The 18,936-nt window shown below is 33.1% G+C and overlaps 1 protein-coding gene across 4 annotated transcripts in view; it reads left to right on the forward strand.

Annotated features, from left to right (window-relative positions):
• Positions 1–18,936, forward strand: part of LOC119643073 (activating transcription factor 3) — a 53,256-nt gene that overhangs the window by 17,700 nt on the left and 16,620 nt on the right. For 2 of the 4 annotated variants that reach the window (XM_038042443.1, XM_038042425.1), the window contains exon 2: positions 4,490–4,526. The exons of 1 other annotated variant lie outside the window; for it this stretch is intronic. The gene's annotated coding sequence lies outside the window, so the exon portion shown is untranslated. Of the gene's footprint in view, positions 1–4,489; positions 4,527–17,605; positions 18,662–18,936 lie in introns of those variants that run through there. One more of the 4 variants, XM_038042436.1, reaches the window with a different exon arrangement.

The following is an 18,936-nucleotide window of genomic DNA, read 5'->3' on the forward strand; positions in this document are numbered from 1 at the left end:
TGTCAATAAATATGATAATGATTTTTTTTTTTTTTGATTATATTTAGACTTTGCCCCTTTCGTACGCTTTACAGTCCGGTATTTGATAAGGTTTGTGTTACCAAAGTTAGTCGACGTAATTTTAAAGTCTTCGAATGAGGAGAAAATAGCACCAAGTTGTTTCTCCTTCTTTCTTGTGCGAGTGTGTGTTTGCGCGCGCGCAAATTATTGCATATATTTCATAATTGAAAGTTTTATTAATTTTTTGCAAATAATTTCGTTTACTTAAGGTCAATTTGTGTTCACATTTTATGGTTATTATCGCCAGTGACAGGGCACTGTTTTCTTCCTTATTTATAAATCATTTTATTTACAATTGCAAGCAATGCGAATTTGTAGGTATTCTTCGCTTCTTTGTAATAAAAATAAAAATTGTTTTTTTTTTTTTTTTTTTCATTAAGCAAAATAATTCTGCTTTTGAGAATAAAAATATAAATTATATTGTATGTAATGAAGGAATTTATTAAATAATTATATAGATATTATAGAACCGTTATATTAACTTGGTGATTCGATCTTGATTAACAAACAATGAATAGGTAGAGGGAAGAGCTGGGATTTTGTGTGTGCTCATTTAATAACTGGATTCGCGTATACATATTTACATATTGTACCCCTGAATTGAACAATGTATGTATTCATTTTTTTTTTTTTTTTTATTATTATTTTTAATTTTTTTTTTTTTTTTTTTCGTTTCCATTATTTGCATTTTATTACACGTTTACATTGTTGCATGCAAATAGGAGAACAGGAGAACGGGTAGCAATGCATGTCAGACATTTAAGAGAATAATTTTTGCAATTTTGTTGCATTAACAAAATTATATTTTATGTTTACATACATATACATTTGTACGCGTACGTTACTATTGTGTGTATTCATATGAATGCAAAAGCTATTAAAAAGCACATAAAAAACATTCTCGGAATAATTTTTTTGCGAAAAAAAGCGAAAAGCAAACTTTTGTCATAACATATATTGTATTATATATTTTCATTCTACGTCTAATGCAATATCTGTAGTGCGCACTATAACTCTAAGTATGCATTGTATGTATGTATGTATGTTAATGTAACTAAATAGGAAATGCCTTAAAAAAATACAACTCTGCATATAACAATTAAAATGCGCCATGGAAAGTTGCATTTAGCTTAATAACTGAAAAGCGATAAAATGTAAAAAAATTAGTCCGTTTCATCATTTTTCATTGTTGCATACTCGAAAATTAAATTTCTCTCTCTTTTTTCTGAAAAAAAAATAAATAAATACTTTTTGAAAAACTTTTATATATACATATATATATATATATATTTATGTTCTTATCTTTTTACAACGTTTAACACTTACTCATGTGTTCGGTGAAGGTTCACAAAAAACAAAAAGAGAAAAGGAATTCATAGCCCTTCGTGTAACCTTTTTGAATGATTGCCAACATGAATATCATTTGGATGTTTCTTTAAAAGCACAGCAGACAATAAAAGAGGAAGCACAGCAATTACTGTTGCTGTTACTAGACTCTTGTTTTTGTTGTTTTTGTTGTTGTTGTTGTTGTTGCTATTATTATCATCTCTCTGGGGAATTATATCTAGAGAGCTTACAAGATTGTAATCAAATAATGCATATATATTTATATACAAAAAATTAGCTCTGTATGCATAGGAAAGTAAGCTCATGCAGTTAATACGGTATAGCGGCACAACGGCATGGCATGCATAGCAAGCATGTACAACTTTAACTATTCTGTACATACAGAATGTCAATTCGGTACAAACCTCATTTAATGCATATTGTGCTATTGAGTCAATTGTCAGCTTTGTGCGTTGCGTTGCTTAGACACATATGTATGTGTATATGTATTTTGGTCACTATTTCCTTTTTGTTTTTTTTTTGTGCATTTTTTTTATTATTTAAATAATTTGTTTGGCACACTTATGTGCCTTATTCTGGCAGTATTTGTGTGCCACCATTACTTTGCATTAAATAAAACTCTTGCTGCTCTACTAAGTGAAGTGGCGCTTGTCAGTTAGTTATTTGTGTGTGCATGTATATGTCTGTCTATCTTTCTGTTCATTCACAACTCATTTCAACGGATAATGAATGGGAATTAAATGAAATACATATTTTTTTTTTGCATTTTGCATACGTATATATGCATGTATGCATGTATGCGTCTATATATGTATAATTACAAAGTGCAGTGGGTGTTGGATAATGGGTGGTGATGAAGACAAAGAGGCGCGAAGCGCCTGTTATCTAATGTGTTACATGAATGAAATATATATGTATATAAAGAAAAGGAAATTAATTGGCATAAAATAAACAACTAATTGGCAATAGCTGAGAACATTTACTTTTAAATCATTGCAAGTGTTGCTGTACTCTTAAATAGTTCAAAGTATAAAGTTCAAGAAAAAGAAAATTCGTACAAATTTTAGAAAATTAAAACAAAACAAAAGAAAAGAGAAAGGGAAACAAGCAAATCATACTCGGCCTTATTACGTTCTAAGAAATACTTTTCGAAAAATGCATCCGATAGGTAACACGATGCATAAGCGAGAGCCTATTTTTATATATTTGCTCGAAATAGTCAAGCGGACACGGAATAATGAAGCACAACGTATTCATCATTCGAGTGTGGCTTTTTTTAATCAACTTCTGCATGGTGTACGAAGGAAGGCAACAAATATCAGATGAATGTCTACCGTTACTTCGCCGCCTTTCCACTTTTCCGCAATTCAATGCATGTGTCAATGTCAGCGATTGTTTCTTTTACTATTTACCTCGGAAGCAAACGATGTTTAAAGAAATATTTTAAAAAATGGGAAAAAATTCAAAAGAGACGGCTCTCTATTCGAAAAGAGGCCTCCAAAGACACTCTCAGACATATTTAAGTCTTCGTATTATATAATATAAACAAATATTTCATAAATTTGTTTACTATCTTTTCAAATTATTTTCAAGGAATCAATAACGTTACAGTTAACTAATACAGTTAAGAAAAATGCCAGTTATTGCACGTCACTTTATAAACAATAATTGTTGACCAAATTAATTAATTCGCTTATATGATCACAGAATCAAAAAAACCGTAAATTCATTTACTATAAACAAAGTTGCATAACATTGTTATGAAAATCGCACATTTGATGATTTAAGTTTTCATTAAAATAAGGCGGCTATACGACAGATTTTCACGTTACATAATAACGATTTTATAATTATTTATAGCGTGTAACACTTATGTTATTATTATTAACAATGCTTCTTTTGTTTTAAAAGGATCAGATAGGAAATGAGTGAATGAGTGCGGAACCGTAACATTTATTTAAATTTAAGTAAATCCTATAATTTACTAAATCATTACGTAATACAAATAAACATTAAACGCTTCATTAGATATACGTAAGCAAATTCGTGAGGTTTATGTAATAGAAGTGTGGGGCCAGGTACTCTAATCTGCAAGGGCGAACCCTTAGTAGATAGACGTTCCGTTAATAATTTATTAACGTCGGGGATTTGACACAATGGACATTATTCCACTTGATATGACATGGATATGACAGACGTCTTTGTGTAAGCATGCGGGACTAGAATGACGGGAATAATGCTATGCAGATGAACGAAGGCGACTTTTTTCTAGGATAGCAACCAGAAAGAGTGTACGTGAATACTGCAGAACATCGATTTTCCAATTCCAGCAAAAATTCAGAACGTAATATCTAATCGCAATTGCTGACCCCACAATATTAAACTATTACTCGCCGTGGTTGAAGGGCTTATTCGACAATTGCTGTTGTGTTATCGAAATTCCAAGTCTGAGAATTTTGCTTACTCAGTAGTACTCAGTGGGTTGTACAAGGGGTTTCCGGATAATTTTGTTTGAATAATCCGCGGATGTATAGAGCGAATATCTTTGAAAAGCTTCAAAACTTGGTGTTAATATTAGCTGATAGTTAGTGGAGCGAAATTTCGCATGAGTCATCCCACCCAATACAAAAGCTTTCCTTTCGATTTAAACCTGCCTCTCTGTCTCTTTGCCGTACCCTCTCATGCTTGAAATAGAATACTAAAGCTCTTAGACGACGGCCAGGGACTAAAGACGAAAATGCGCTTGACTCGCTTAAAAAGACAACAAATATTTTACTCAACCTCAGTATTTTATCTTCGATAATATAAACCGAACTTTGTTTTCTCAAATTAAGCATGAATTAAGCGAATTTTAAATTCGAATTTTATTACTTTTTTCTCCTCTTTCCTCTTTGCTCGTTCGCTTCCCCGCGTTCAAGCGTAATGAGTTTTTAATGTTAAAAAGCCATCATCGCGCAAACCGGAAATTCTTCTCAAACAATAGAAATCGATTTATTATTTATGTGTTCAAATAATGTATACATAAAGAAAAAAACAAAACAAATAAGTTTAACAAATTACGTTATTTTATTATTCCTTACAGATGAACAATTAGCACAAGAACTGTAAATACAATAACGGTGAGTAGGTATTATTTTAATTTTTTTTTTTTTTTTTTTTTTTTGTTCTTATCAATTAACTAAACTAAACGCTTCTAACTACTAACTGTAATATATAATCGTTGAATAGCAGCGAATCGAGTAAGCCGAGTAAGTGAGTGATTCGATTCCTGATCGAAAAAAAACTTTTTTTTTTTGGTTTTCAACACATTTCGTGTTTACATTTGAAACATTTTTCGCACTCTCTCAGTTGCCTTTATTGATTTTGCTCTTAATTTGTTTGATATCAAGCTTTGAAAATTGATGCGATGAAATGGAAATTGTTATAATCAAACGGAAATGTTGGCGGCGCCAGTATTATCATTGTTTTCAACACCATAGACGCTATGTGCGGTTTCGTGTAAAGTAAACGGCGTTAAATTAAAATATATATACACAGCGATACGCACATATACAAATGCATTTTTGTCATGGCATGGCACACAAAATACCTCAAGCAGACAGACAAACGATTGTAGACATAACAAAAACAACAACAACAAAAAAAAAAAAAAACATTACATATACTGCTCGCATAACGTATCGTAATTACAAGGGTGTAAAATTGACACATTACGAACAAAAACAACAAATAAAGTATTTTTGTATTAATTCGTTTACACACTCTAGGCGAGATACTTGAGAAAATTCATTCGGGAAAACTTTAACAAGGCGGCGAATACATAAACAGCTGCGACCTTTAATAAACATGAGAAACATGAAAAGAAATAATTATCCTGTGTGTAATAATAATTTGAATTAACATTTAAGCAAATGATTTTGACAATTTTTTTTTTTTTGTGCTTTTGTTTAATTTCAAATCTGATTGCATTGAAGAGCGTGTATTCGTGAAAGAGAAACGAACAGACAGACGACAGAGTGTTTAAATAATTCATTCAATGGCAGGAAATAATTTTGTTGTGTTATTGCGATAGAATAAAAGAAGAAAAAAAGAAATCATTCAGCAGACGCCATTATGTCTGACCCAACCCTTGCCATACACACTATCCCTATTACATTACTGCTCGGCCATCAGGGTGCATTTTGTATGTATACACTTTATGTATATATTACATGTGCGTGTATTGTTTCGTGTTTACATTAATTTTTACGCACAAAAGCACTTTCAAGACATTTTGCCATATATAAAACTCATGCATGCATTGTACACGTATTACTGGGGGATGGGGAAGGGGGAGGGGGGGGGGGGGGGGAGAGTAAATTCAATCATTGCTCGCTCACTTGAAAGAAACTGAAAACGGTCACTTTCTCTATATATCCATTTTTAAGGGATGAAACCAAACCTTTCACATGTACTCTAAAGCACTTTCTCCATTCATTTCATTTCGTTTATCTACATTACATAGATTGCCGCATTTTAGTATTCATTCAGTTGATGTTGTTATTGTTGTTTATATATATTTCTTTTCCCGTTTTCTGCTTTTTATTTTTACTTCATTTTATTAATTGACATCATGCTATAAATTGAATTTGATTGATTGTCTCTGAGTTGCGCTTTATTACTTGGTGGGTCAATAGGCAAAAACAATAATCAATTATGTAACATATATAGATAGAGAAATAGATAGCTGGATAGATAGCTAGGTAGATAGGTAGATAGATGGATAGATAGATAGATAGACAGACAGATAAATAGAAGGCATCAAAGCACTCCGAGAGGAGCAGCAGTAACAGCAGCAGCAGCAGCAGCACCAGTAGGAGTATGTTGTTTGCTTTTGCTTGCATCTATTTGATCTTATTCTCGCTGTCAATTTCATTTTTCAAGATTTGCGTGTTTGAATTAAATCAATTATAACAGTTGAGTATAGAGCTATCATAAACAGACCGAGGGGCCGTATGAGTGATATTAATTATTTAAGATTTATTGACATTTTTCCCAAGAATTACAACTTTACTGAATGCATTGTTATTAATACGATTAAAAACAATTCAAGGAGAACAAATAAATTAATCAAAATAAAAACTATTAGGATTTTTTATAAAATTGTGATATATATATATATATATATATATATGAGAACAATTGATTTTTAATTAAATGAAGTCATGAAATTTATTCATATATGTTTGCTTTACAGCAAGCATTTGCCTGAGAGCTTCTCTTCTTCACTTCAAACACCATTAGTGTCAGCTTATCTTACACACCCAACAAACTGGAAGAAACACAACAAAAAAAAAAAAAAAAAAAAAAAACATCAGGATGTTTTCGAAGGTTTAAGGCTTTCTGTCTCTCTCCGCTTGTGTGTCATTATTCCCTTCATATATATGCTTTCGTTATAATTCTCGGTTTATGCTGAAGCCAAAAAGTTCTTCCGATGAAGAAGCCAAAAGAAGCCAAATATTGAAAAAGTGAAGAAAGACAAAACCAAACAGCGAAATAAAAAATTGAAGAATAGAAAAGAAAGAAAAAGTTAATAATATAAAATGAAAAGAAAGCGAGGACTTTATGTAGGTTACAAAACATCGCATATGTTATGGAGTCAGTGTTGCTAGAAAATGAGTTTTGAACGCATTGCTTGTGAATCCCAAGGACTACCAGCAAAAGAAAAATATGTCAAGGCTACGATTTTTATATTTGCTTTGGTCTCCAACAATCATAACAACCAACACATACGTACAGATGTGCATGGCTGAAGGTTTCTAATACACACTAAAATATTATACACATCCATGCATAGAAGGCACACCTTGAGTGCGGCAAACATGAATATAAATAAAAATATAAATATAAATAACTTCAGATGTGTGGACATGAGCTGATTTAAAGATATTCATAAACATGAAAAGCAAAAAGAGCAAAAATTAAAAACAAATTGAAGTAAAGTATTTTTTTGATGATTAAGGTGCCGCACGAATACAATTAAATATAAATGGTTTTAACGAACATTCACTTTAATATGACGACAACTATCGGCGAAGTTCTCGGCAAGGAACAAAAAAATTTTACTCCTCTTAAATTATCGTCGTACCAATCTATCTATCTATCTATCTATCTATCTATCTATTTATCTAGCTGTATGTCCTTGTTGAAATGCAAAGGCCGCTCCAGTTAAGAGGTCAGAGAGGTGATAAATAATAGATTAAAATTACACAAGAATAAAAAAATTTAAAAAATATATAAAATTTTTAAATGTTACCCTCTAGAACTGTAAAAACAGCATAAGAGATGAAATGACACGCCTACACTTAACAACTGAAACTTTTTCGTATGTAATTTTTAGGGCATCGACAGTTAATATTCTAAATTCGCTTAAAGATGGACAAAGACAAAGACAAGGACAAGGATTCCCTCATTATTTTATATCCGATATCCGATATCCGATTTTATCATACTTAGATACGCGAGTAACTCCGATCATACAATTATATCTATTTCCGTCAACGTAGAAATTTGCGTGTGCTTCGTTTTTTCGTTTTTTCGGTTTTGGTTTTGATTTTTGATTTTCAATTTCGTTTTTGTTTTTCAGTTTTTGTTTATTTTTATACTTTCCAAGAGCACTGTTGCCGAATTTCTTTAATGATTTTTGTTGGCAAAAAATATCCATAAATTTTGCTAATTTTTTCTTTTTATTAATTTTACTTTCGGTCTACTTGTGTGCTTATATTTATAGCGTCCCCCCTATGAGGTTTGCCAAAATTTCTTTCTTTTTTGTTTTTTTCTTTCTTTCTCTCTTTGTTATTTCAATATTTGCTCTGATTACCCAAAACAGTAGAATGAGAAAAGTAAATACAGTTTATCAAAGCATTAAAATCATATCTTCTGCAAAAAAAGAAACAACAGAAATATGATTAAATAAGATAACAAACTCTCATAAAAGTTTTGAAATATAAAAACAATCCGTCCGAATATATAAAAAAGGAAGAAAAAAAAGAATATTTTTTAAACGACTGATAGCACCTCAGACGTAGAATACGGGTTTTCTTTACTATCGTTCTTGTATTTCTCATTGCTGACGTCATAACGTAGCGAGGGGTTGAGGGTTGAGGATTTTTGATATGAAAGCGCGTATATATATCTTTCAAAAATACTATAGAAATTCTTTCTTGCCATTGTTTTTAAAATCATGATGAAGGCGTGACACAGCTCGCCTCTTTCACTGTTTGGTTTTGTTTCTTTTTTAAATGAGATCTTGCTTACCAGTACCCAGCGCCATTCAAATGTTCCCTGAAAATGTAAACGGAAATCTGGTAAGGGTAGCAGGCATGAAGGTGTCAATGTTGAAAAAAAAAACATTCCTTCGAAAATGGGAAAAATTTTGATTTATTGAGAGAATCCTATGAAGTTCACCTTAACTGAGATTCTAGAAGCGAACGATACGGGAAATGTGAAAACATTTGACATGTTTTCGAGAAAAAAACACACCTATAGGTTCAAGTCAAGTCAAAAATAGAAATTTTTTTTATTTTTTTAATGCATAAATTGTATGTCCCTACAGCAATCACAATTTTATATGGTCTTTAAGTAGTACTAATAACTACTAATATTACCCCTTAAGTTCGTCAAATAGAAACATAGCTCAGACGCCGCCTAAAGCAAAGGGAATAATAAAATCGATAATTAATCGGGTATATCTGTCTATTGGGTATGCCGGCTCAGAAAATTAGTTGGGAATAGCGAGGAAAGCCTTCAATTCTTGCTCCTTGCTCTTATCGCTTCAAATTCCCCGCATGTGTTGACGTTACCATTAATCCCATCCGTCTTGTCCATCTTTCGAAATATTCACATCGTATGTATGTATGATGGTTTTTAGATAATGACCGTATTATCCTCGTTCGTCATTTTTACGACAGCGCATCAATGTGAAAATTTCATTATTAGGGATCTTCAGCTTCATTGTGCATTTAGAAACAGAAAGGAAAAAGCAAAAAACAAAAAAGAAGTAAGTGACTCGATCACTAAGCGAAATATAATTTCTTTCCTTACTCATAATATATTCTTATTTCTCCATTTACTAAACTCTTTTTTTCTGCTTTTCTGAACGAATTTTTTTAAATTTTATTTAATTGAATTTAACTTTTTGCTCTTTTTTTTTTTTTTGTTTATCCATACGATTTGCATACATTTTGCCAATGTTTTTTTAAGGCGTTTTATTGAACACGTCTACGCTGGTTATGTGGATGTTTTGCTTTGTTAAAAAAAAAACGAAAGAAAAAAATTACAAATATCAAAACGAAACATGCGTTAATCGTATTTTAGCTTTAATTTATGTTTATTAGATATGTTTCAAGCTTAATTAAATATGTCGAAAAACAGTTTTCGCCTAATATACTCAGCAAATTGGAGAAACTGAGACAAACCGCTTTTTGCTCATAAAGTTTAGATTGAAAAAATACTTGAAGAAGAAAGAAAAAAAAATTTCTTCAAGGATTAATACAAGTTTATTTAAAGTAATTTATTGCACAAATTTTTCCAACAAAGTAATTTCCATACAGTAGACAGGCCCATGTGAACCTTCTGTCTTTAACTTGATAACAGTTTGCATTCGGAGACTTCTTCTTCTTATTGCATATATTTCATAACGCCTAGAAGTACGCTTCAGAGCTATCCTTTATCACATATCTTCTCGATCTATTCAGCCATGCTATTCAGCCAAGCTGAAAACATTTGTGTAGAAAAACATCTGTCATCTCAAAGACCATCTTTGCATAGAGTGCAACATTAGAGGCACATTATCCCAAACGTTGGCTCTCATCGTCTCAGCCCATTTGCATTTGAACGCAACAAAAGACGTTTTAATCTGACGAAGCTCTCTATTAAATTTACTACACCGTACGCTTTCGAAGTTGTATATAAGTTGCCATAAATAGCTTTATTTTCTATGAGATTCCTTGCTTGGCAGACGGTGTGAAATGAAGATCTATTATTATTTTATTCGTGTGAACTAATTTTCATCATAAGACACTTCATTATAGCTATTGTTGTCATAGAAAGGCAAGAAAGTTTTTGCAAGACTGAGTTCACAAACAATGAGCCGCACCATCCAAATTTTGCGCTTTCGTTGAATATGCCAAAACACTTATTATCTTTCAGCAATTTTTATCGAGAATAAAAAAAAGTTATTCCTTGTGTGATCACTTTTTATACCCATCACCGAACGATAAGTTGTACGTTGCACGTTTTGCCAAGACCTTTGTTACGTCCAGAAGGAAGCTTCAGTGAATCAAGAAAGTATATATATTCTTGAGCAGCATCAAGTTTTGAATCGATTTAAGACATTGTTCCAGCTGCAAAAACGAACTTCGACTTCAAATTTAAAAGAAACATTGGAAAGTTTTGCACGCAGGTATTGAAAATAATCCAAATTGGTCTAAGTACGAGCCTATCTGTACTACGACTGTAAAGTGAGAATATCTCTGCTTTTCAAAAGGAATTTTTTAATCCGTACCCATAAACTCCAGCCAAAAAATGTGCAAAAATTTGCACATGGGCGCTGATGTAGTACCTGTGCAAAAATGGAAAAAGTTGATCAAATCAATATTTAATTTTTTTCCAATAACTTTATAATGCGTGAAAGCAAGCCCGGAAAGTTATCTAAATACTTGGCCAGTTTCAAATTTCGAATGCATCTAAGCGTGTCCATCTGTCCGCCTGTCCGTTTGCCCATCTTTGTAGTACTTGTGATAAACATTCGCCCGTTGGCAAAAATGGAAACATCAAGGAATTTGAAAGTGGAAGAATATTTATACTATGTGTGGTCTCTGATGCTTCCTTCTAGGCGTTGCAAACGTGTTGCCAATCCTCATCCTTCGTTGGTGGGTATAAAAAAAATTAAATGGTTTTATACGTTTGTACATAATTAGCCAAATACCCAAAATTCGAAATCTATCCCTTAATATTGTTTGCGTAATAAGCTACCCGTGGCATTAGTTCGTACACGTTTCTACGCTGGGCTTGTCCTCGAACGCATATAATATTTGCGTTGGCGTAAATTGTAAACATACAGTCAGTGGTAATCAGAAATTTCATATTTCCTTGAGTACTTCGTAATAGGGACGGGCTGATAATATATAAAGAGCTGTCTTCTTAATAAGTTATTAAAATTATTTCTATATCGGACAATGTACAGGTTTGTTTATGTTTAATACGTAAACATGTGCGAACACATATTAAGGAGAAGATAATCTCCGATGAGAGTAAAAATTTCCAATAATATTGCGTCAGGAAGACGGAAGAATTTCATGGCGTATTTCGCACAAGGTAGCTTTTGAATCGTGTAACCTTAATAAGATCAACCATAATGAGCTGTGCTCTAAGTCTTTCGCAAAATGACAGCCCAAAAATAAGTCAAATAAAAAACATATCATTGTTTTCAATTTCGTTGAAGACGACTCAAAATTGCAAAACTAAAGCGATGAGTGTCGAAAAACTTGTGGATAAAAATTCGTACTGCTTATGGTACAGATATTTTATCAAAGCCAATAGCACGCAAACTTCTGCTAGTTTCCTATCTGCAACCTGAATGATGTGAAAGACATGCCAAGCTTTGGCCTACACGTTGTTGATAATAAATGTTGAGGGAATATCGCATGACATCAGACATAACGGTTGAACTAGACATTATCTAAAGGCAGATTTCGATAGTAGGAAATGTAATCGAGTCGAATTTCTAACGAAATCGTTCTGTTCTTCAAGATGTTGATAACGCATGATGGAAACGGGGGCTCTAGAACGACAATTAGACAGGCCACTTAATGTAATGCTTAATGTTTGGTAAGGTTGCAGGAGAGACGTGTGCTATCACCTGCTCTAATAAGCGAGATTGATTCCACTCTCAGCTGGCACCTAAAATTGACTAATACGAAAGGCAGCATCCTTCACCGACGACCATCCTTAATGGGTCGGCAAAAATACTGAGCGGTTGACTATGATGTTTCGTTGTATTCACCGCATATTTCGCACCTTGTTTCCTATCATATATTCAGCTGTTTACAGAACTCTCCATGTGGTATAACGCTGTTAAGACCACTTGATCGCAATATATACCGAGATATACGACAAGTTCGGCAATAATGACATCGTCGTTTTATTAGAGAAATGGCAAAATATTATTTACCGATACGATCTAAATTTGATTTAATAAAACGCTACAAACTTTTTACTTAAGCTATTAATGTGTTAACCCGTTTCGAAAGTAAAAGCAATATAGAAATGCTTCAACCGTTATAAATAGGGTGCTCGGCCAATGTTGAGAGAGTTCATTAACCAATTCAACTGAATTGGGGGCTTCATTGAAAAGACAGACGAATCTTCTTTTACATAGGCCTTCAGTCGGCTTCGCTAATCGTGCTGGCAAAGAATGCCTTTGGTGGTTTGCAAGCATTACAAACGTTTTACAAATCTAATACGCTTACCATAGTGAGTGTGACTGGAGACTCGATCCGTTCCTTCATTTTTTTAGTGGGATTTTTTTAAATGAATTTGCACATATATTTCATGTTTTACTTGTAAAATTGTTAACATTTTATTGTTTATTTAAGTCTTCAAAATCTAAATGTCGAAAATAAGGTGTTTTTATTCATTTGTAGTTTTTTTTTTTTTTTTTTTTTTTTTAATTTATATTTTTTTTTTTAGCAGAAACGTACGCATGATTCATTGCTGTACGTATGTATTAAAGTGAACAAAAAAAAAAAAAAAAGAAGAAAGAGATGATTTTTTAATGTTTATTTTGCAAAATAAGTAGAAAGACGGACATAATGTTTCTCTTGTGTTTATTACTAATAAATAAATAAATAAAATAAAAAGATGAAAAAAAGGTTTGCTTTCGTGTGTTTTGCCTTCTGTGTACACACACAATTTGAGAAACGACATGCATGAAACATTTTTGCATATAAATGCGAATGAAATAACGAAAACGTGCTTTGTATTCCCGATAAATACTTTTTGGCAGGCAATTAAATCTAATGAAATTTACAAATATTAACGAATAAAAAAAAAAAAAAAGAAACCAAAAAATCTAAATAAATAAATCAAGAAATAAAAGAGAAAAAACCTCGCACAAGCAAGCTTACAATCAGAGCTGCCAACAAAAGGATAGAAAGCTACTTACGCGCCATACTGCGGATCTCGAACACGAATTTGTTACTGTTCGAATTAGCTCGAGTCAAGAAAATGAATGTTTTAAGACCGCGCACAATTCTTTCGGATGCCTCTGTGCTGTGCTAGGAAGTTGATCAACAATCCAAGGGTGAATAATAAGGACAAGTTACCTGTTGGTCTTTCGTCTTGGCATTTACTCTCTGGTGGTACTCTCCGCTTCCTTGACATTTCCAAAACAGAGGAACGAACGGGGATATGTTTTCTAATAACGATCTTAACTGCCGTTATATCTTCTCATATTCATAATGTACCGTCGAAGGACGAGTGTCTACCAGAATGTTTACCTCCGTTTGTCGCAACTCGACGGCGAGCGTATATATTCCGGATTAGAGTGTGACATTATCAGAAAATTTAGACAAGTTCGTCAGTCTTTCTGTCCGCGAACAATTCCTCTCACCGTTGCAGCAAATTAAGAACCCGACGAATGACGTGTGGCTTTGTAGGGACAATTTGATGGTCACATCCCAAATTTAAAAATTGTAATAATCCGCTCGCAAATAAGCTAAAAATCTAATTACAGCAATTCTACATTCGTTAAGCATAAGCGTAAGTCAGCTTCTTTCGAATCTTTTTTTCTTTTATTTTTCGTTTCTCTCTTGCGAGGACTCGTCTCGTGCTTAAACAGTTTATCGAGTCTATCGATATTCCTTCTCACGTTTTTTTTTTTTTTTTTTGCAAAAATATTGATTTAGAAAAGAGGTGCCAACGAAAGCATTCATCGTCTAGCATATTCAGCTCGCTCGTGCAAGAGCGAAATGCCATTAAAGCGAAAACAATTTAATTGCCCTTTTATTAATAGAATGTCACGCAGCAATAGCGAACAACAACACCGACTAAGCTAATACTAAAATTAAATGAAATGAGCTATCGATTCTACGCACGAATTCGAAGAAATATTTGAAAAAAAGAAAAAAAAAATGTATTTTGCACACAAACGAGATGATTGCCATAGTTTTGTGGCGTCAATATATAAAAATGCGTAAATTTTTGTTAAAAGCGAGAATGGTGCGTGTGTGCATATTTTTGAGGTCACGGTAAATGTCGTTGTCAAGCGAAAGATAGACAAAGAAACAGGCGAAAAAACAAACAGACAGACAAACATGCAGATAGAGAGACGTATTAATAGACAAATCAATAGTTGAAATCAATTTGCGAAAAACCAGTTAAATTTAAAAGCAAACAGAAAATATTTTTAATTTTTATTTTTGATTTTTTTTTTTTTTTTTCTTATTTGAATTTCGTTAAGCTAGAGTTCTATGCAACAAATACCCGATTGCGTTTACACACCTATATATATTTATATATATATATATATATATATATGAGTATCTACGTGTGTAACATTAAGCCTGATTGACGACTGCCAACAATTTTATGTGAATAACAACTAACACCATCATCGGATCGGATCGGATCGCATCGCATCGCATCGCATCGCCATACTGCTGCCGTTGTTGCTACTATTAAATGTTTAATACCCGATCACAAGTTGTTCAAAACTCACTATGAGATTATTTAACACACGAACAAGTACACATATCATATCACACAAGCGAGTGTTTATTTATTTATTTATCTTTATTTCTTAATTTTCTTAATGAGGTATTATTTACTTGGAAAATTCTCGGAGGGGTATGTGAACAAATTCTGTATACATTATATGTATATATGTCTATCTATATACATATAATGCACATGGACTTATTGTATGTATGCCAATAATATTCATTAATAAATCAAATAGAAATTGTTTTAAAACTAAAGATTTAAATATTCGGTTAGTTGGTTACTTATATGACCGAGACTTGGGGTGACCGAGAGAGTATCACTGTCGTTTATTATTACTAATACATAAAGAAACAAAAAAAAAAAAACTAGCATTTAATTAAAATATTGCACGAGTTCAATAAAAAAGAATCATAAATAAAATAAAAATGGATATTTAAGGTCAAGAGCAATTCCATTGTAACGCGTCGTTGCTGCGGCTTGCGTTTTCAACAAGATTTAATAATCACAGATGTTGCGAGAACAAATGCTTTCCTTTTCTTTTTTTTTTTTTTTTTTTCTTTGAAACATGATTAGTGGATTATAAAATTAAGAGACATTTTAAGTAGTTGGCTAGTATGGAAATTTATTATCAATATATTGTGCTTTCAAGTTAATACAGTATCTCATCACATGCATAGAACAGAAACATCCGATCTATAGAGATAATCTTTAGCCTTAATCGATATATTTGAAATGGCAAAGAGTTAAGCTCTTTTGTACAGAGGAAGTGACGGCGAGTGTATTTCCACTTATGTTCCTCCTAAAAAAATTCTTCAAAATCAAGCATTGTGAGATGTTTATAGCGAAATAGTTTATGCACATTTTTGAATGACACCCTTTCGGAAACTTATCTAAAAGGTTGGGCCCGCGCCGCGAACAGAGTTATCTCAAAGAAAGAAACGAAGAATTATATTCGACTGTGGCCGAATCTTTTATACCCATCATCTTTTTCCAAAAAAAGCGAAAACGCATTTTCGACACCCTACGATGTACGGCGAAGGTGCCTAAATTTGTTTTCATTACTCTACGGCTACGGCACCTATCACCCGTAGAATATACATGTGGAAATTTTAGTCGCTATATCTGTTATAGGATATAAGTAACAAGAAAGAATCAACCGAATTCACGACCGAGATGTTCGCATTTAATTTTTCAATGTTTTTGGTAAATTTCCAGCCGATATCAACAATTTGGGCACCAATTTATAAGTACTGAGCAAAAGAACCGAATTTTTTTTTTTTTTCACAAACACTTCTGCATTGCATTATCAGTGTGTCCTTTGTCCAATTTGTGTCATTTTGAATACCACCCTGCCTATAAGAGCTTCTAAAGCTGGTGCTGCACTTTTGAGGCCGTTTTGGTTACCACTTACGTTTGCATACATAACGCATAAACTAACAGACGGACGGACAAACACGCCTAAATATATTCAGAATTCGATACTGATCAAATATATGCACATTTTGTAGCGCCTTTGAAGCTTCGTTTTGAATATTGCAAACGATTTGAAAAAATGTGAATATACCCGCAACTCCGCGGTGACAGAACTGCGAAAGCATTAAATATTATAACAGCAACTGTTTGTTTGTTGGTCGGTCTCTTTAGAAACATAAATTATTTAGGTATGATAATAAATCCCCCTTTTGTAATAAATTTTAATTTGAAAAAAAAAGGCACAGAATTTAAAAAAAAAATCATGTATATATATATATATATATATATATATAGTATAAAAACAAATCGCCGATTTTTTATGCAACAATTTTGCACCCTTCGCAATTATTTGCAAGAAAAGCAAATCCACAAGCACTTTTAGCACATTAACTTGAAACTATAGCACCATCACTCATTTAATAAACAATAAACTCTGCTGCTGCTGTTGCTGTTGCTCTTGCTGTTGCTGTTGCTACTGATGTGACGTTTAATAATAGCGTTAAGTAGTCACCAACCTTCAACCATTAGCGGCAGAGCCAGCGCATCGCAGTGCAACAAAGCAGACGTGCTGTCTATGACCCACATTTTGCGTTCGCAAAACGGAATCACACACACACACAAGCGAACAATTGCGGCTCAGTAACAGCAATTTTGCATTCTTGCATATCTCGTTCTACATTATCGCGTATTTGTCCGTTCACATATTAAGCTTTTCCCGTGTGTGTAACGTTTAGTGATAGGTCCCATCGGATATCCCATAAGTTATATAAATATTCAATGCGATTAACATGAATCACTCACAAGTTGACTTTGCTATATACCTGATCTGTCCTCTGATTAAGAAGTCACACTTTGTCCTTCAAATTACTCAGAGAACATCTAACGATTCAGACAAAAAGGTTTAGGCTAACTATGGTTTGTATAAACATGTTGTCTATTCTCTATACGTGAATTGTACAATGTCATACGAGCAGACAAAGTTCTCTACATATATCATTAATATATACACGGGATTTAAAAGTGAATATTGGGTGTATCGATACGTTCGTTATCTAGAAAAAACATCAAATCTAGTAAGAATGTGTACAAGTGCGAATTGAATGTTTAACGTAATTACAAGAATTTCGAACAGTTTAGTTATTTCGAACGTTTATTACGGTACTTCAAACGGGATTCTCTAGTTGTTTTCTACCGCTCCATAATAATCGTCTTCTTCCCTTAACAGCTGTTTAGTCTTAAGCATTATGTATTGAGTTGAGTAGACTAGTGGTGAATGCGTCGCTACAGCAACAAGATGTGGATCTAAAAAACGAAATTACAAATCGATTTCTCTAACGACGGATGAGTATAAAGTTTGCTGGAAGCGAATCGTGAAGGAAATCTTCCAAAGATATGATTATACTTTTGCGATAGGTTCATGCTTGATATCATAGATATGTGGCCTAAATTTTAAAGCTACTCTTGGTATACACTTCTTCCAACACCCTCTTTCGCAAAATCACCGTAAGATTATTACACACAGTTACCTCCTTAAGGTGTGATCTTTATGTATGCCCTTCGACGATTTCGTTTACTTCTCTGCTCTATCGCCGGAGTGATTTTGTCGCAACATAACTCATGGTCGTCTAATCAAAGGGATTACTAATCACGCTACCAAGTGTCTCTAGTGAAACGCCTCTGGTGTCGGCCATACGCTGGCCATCTTTTAGATGAATACAATATTCTTTACATTTTTCTTGTTGAGCTCCTATGTCCGAATCAATCTAGAAACTTCAGGCGATAGGTTTGCTTGGTCTATCGATGATTTACATCCACGGATAATCGCTCGATTCGCATGGCGTTATTTAGGAGTTCGATGCCAACGTACGCTTGCCGAGACGAACGAAAGTACTGTCATCCTTAACGGCACTTACGACATGACCGGTTGCCTGAACTCAACCAAGTATGCATCTCACCTCTGAATTGTCGAAAGTCTCATATCTAAAATAGCGCACTGAGGCGAAATGTGTGCGCGTGTGTAAGTTTCTTAATTATTATTACTTATTAATAAACATAAAATATTCTGAGTATTTGTGTGCTACAAAACATAACTAAACCTGAATCATGCTTCACATGCATGCATGTAAATGCATTTTACAACACAATTATTAGTGTGTACGTGGATGCAAGAATTTATAGAAACACTAAAATTGTGTGGGGCACGGTGTGTATGTAAATGAGATCAAACATTATTTATTGTCCAACAGAATAAATATTAGTTTGGGGAAAAAGAAATCCATTATTTTTTCGGTA

The sequence above is a fragment of the Glossina fuscipes genome, unplaced genomic scaffold (genome assembly GCF_014805625.2).
Source record: "Glossina fuscipes isolate IAEA_lab_2018 unplaced genomic scaffold, Yale_Gfus_2 0, whole genome shotgun sequence".
In the NCBI taxonomy this organism is placed as follows: domain Eukaryota; kingdom Metazoa; phylum Arthropoda; class Insecta; order Diptera; family Glossinidae; genus Glossina; species Glossina fuscipes.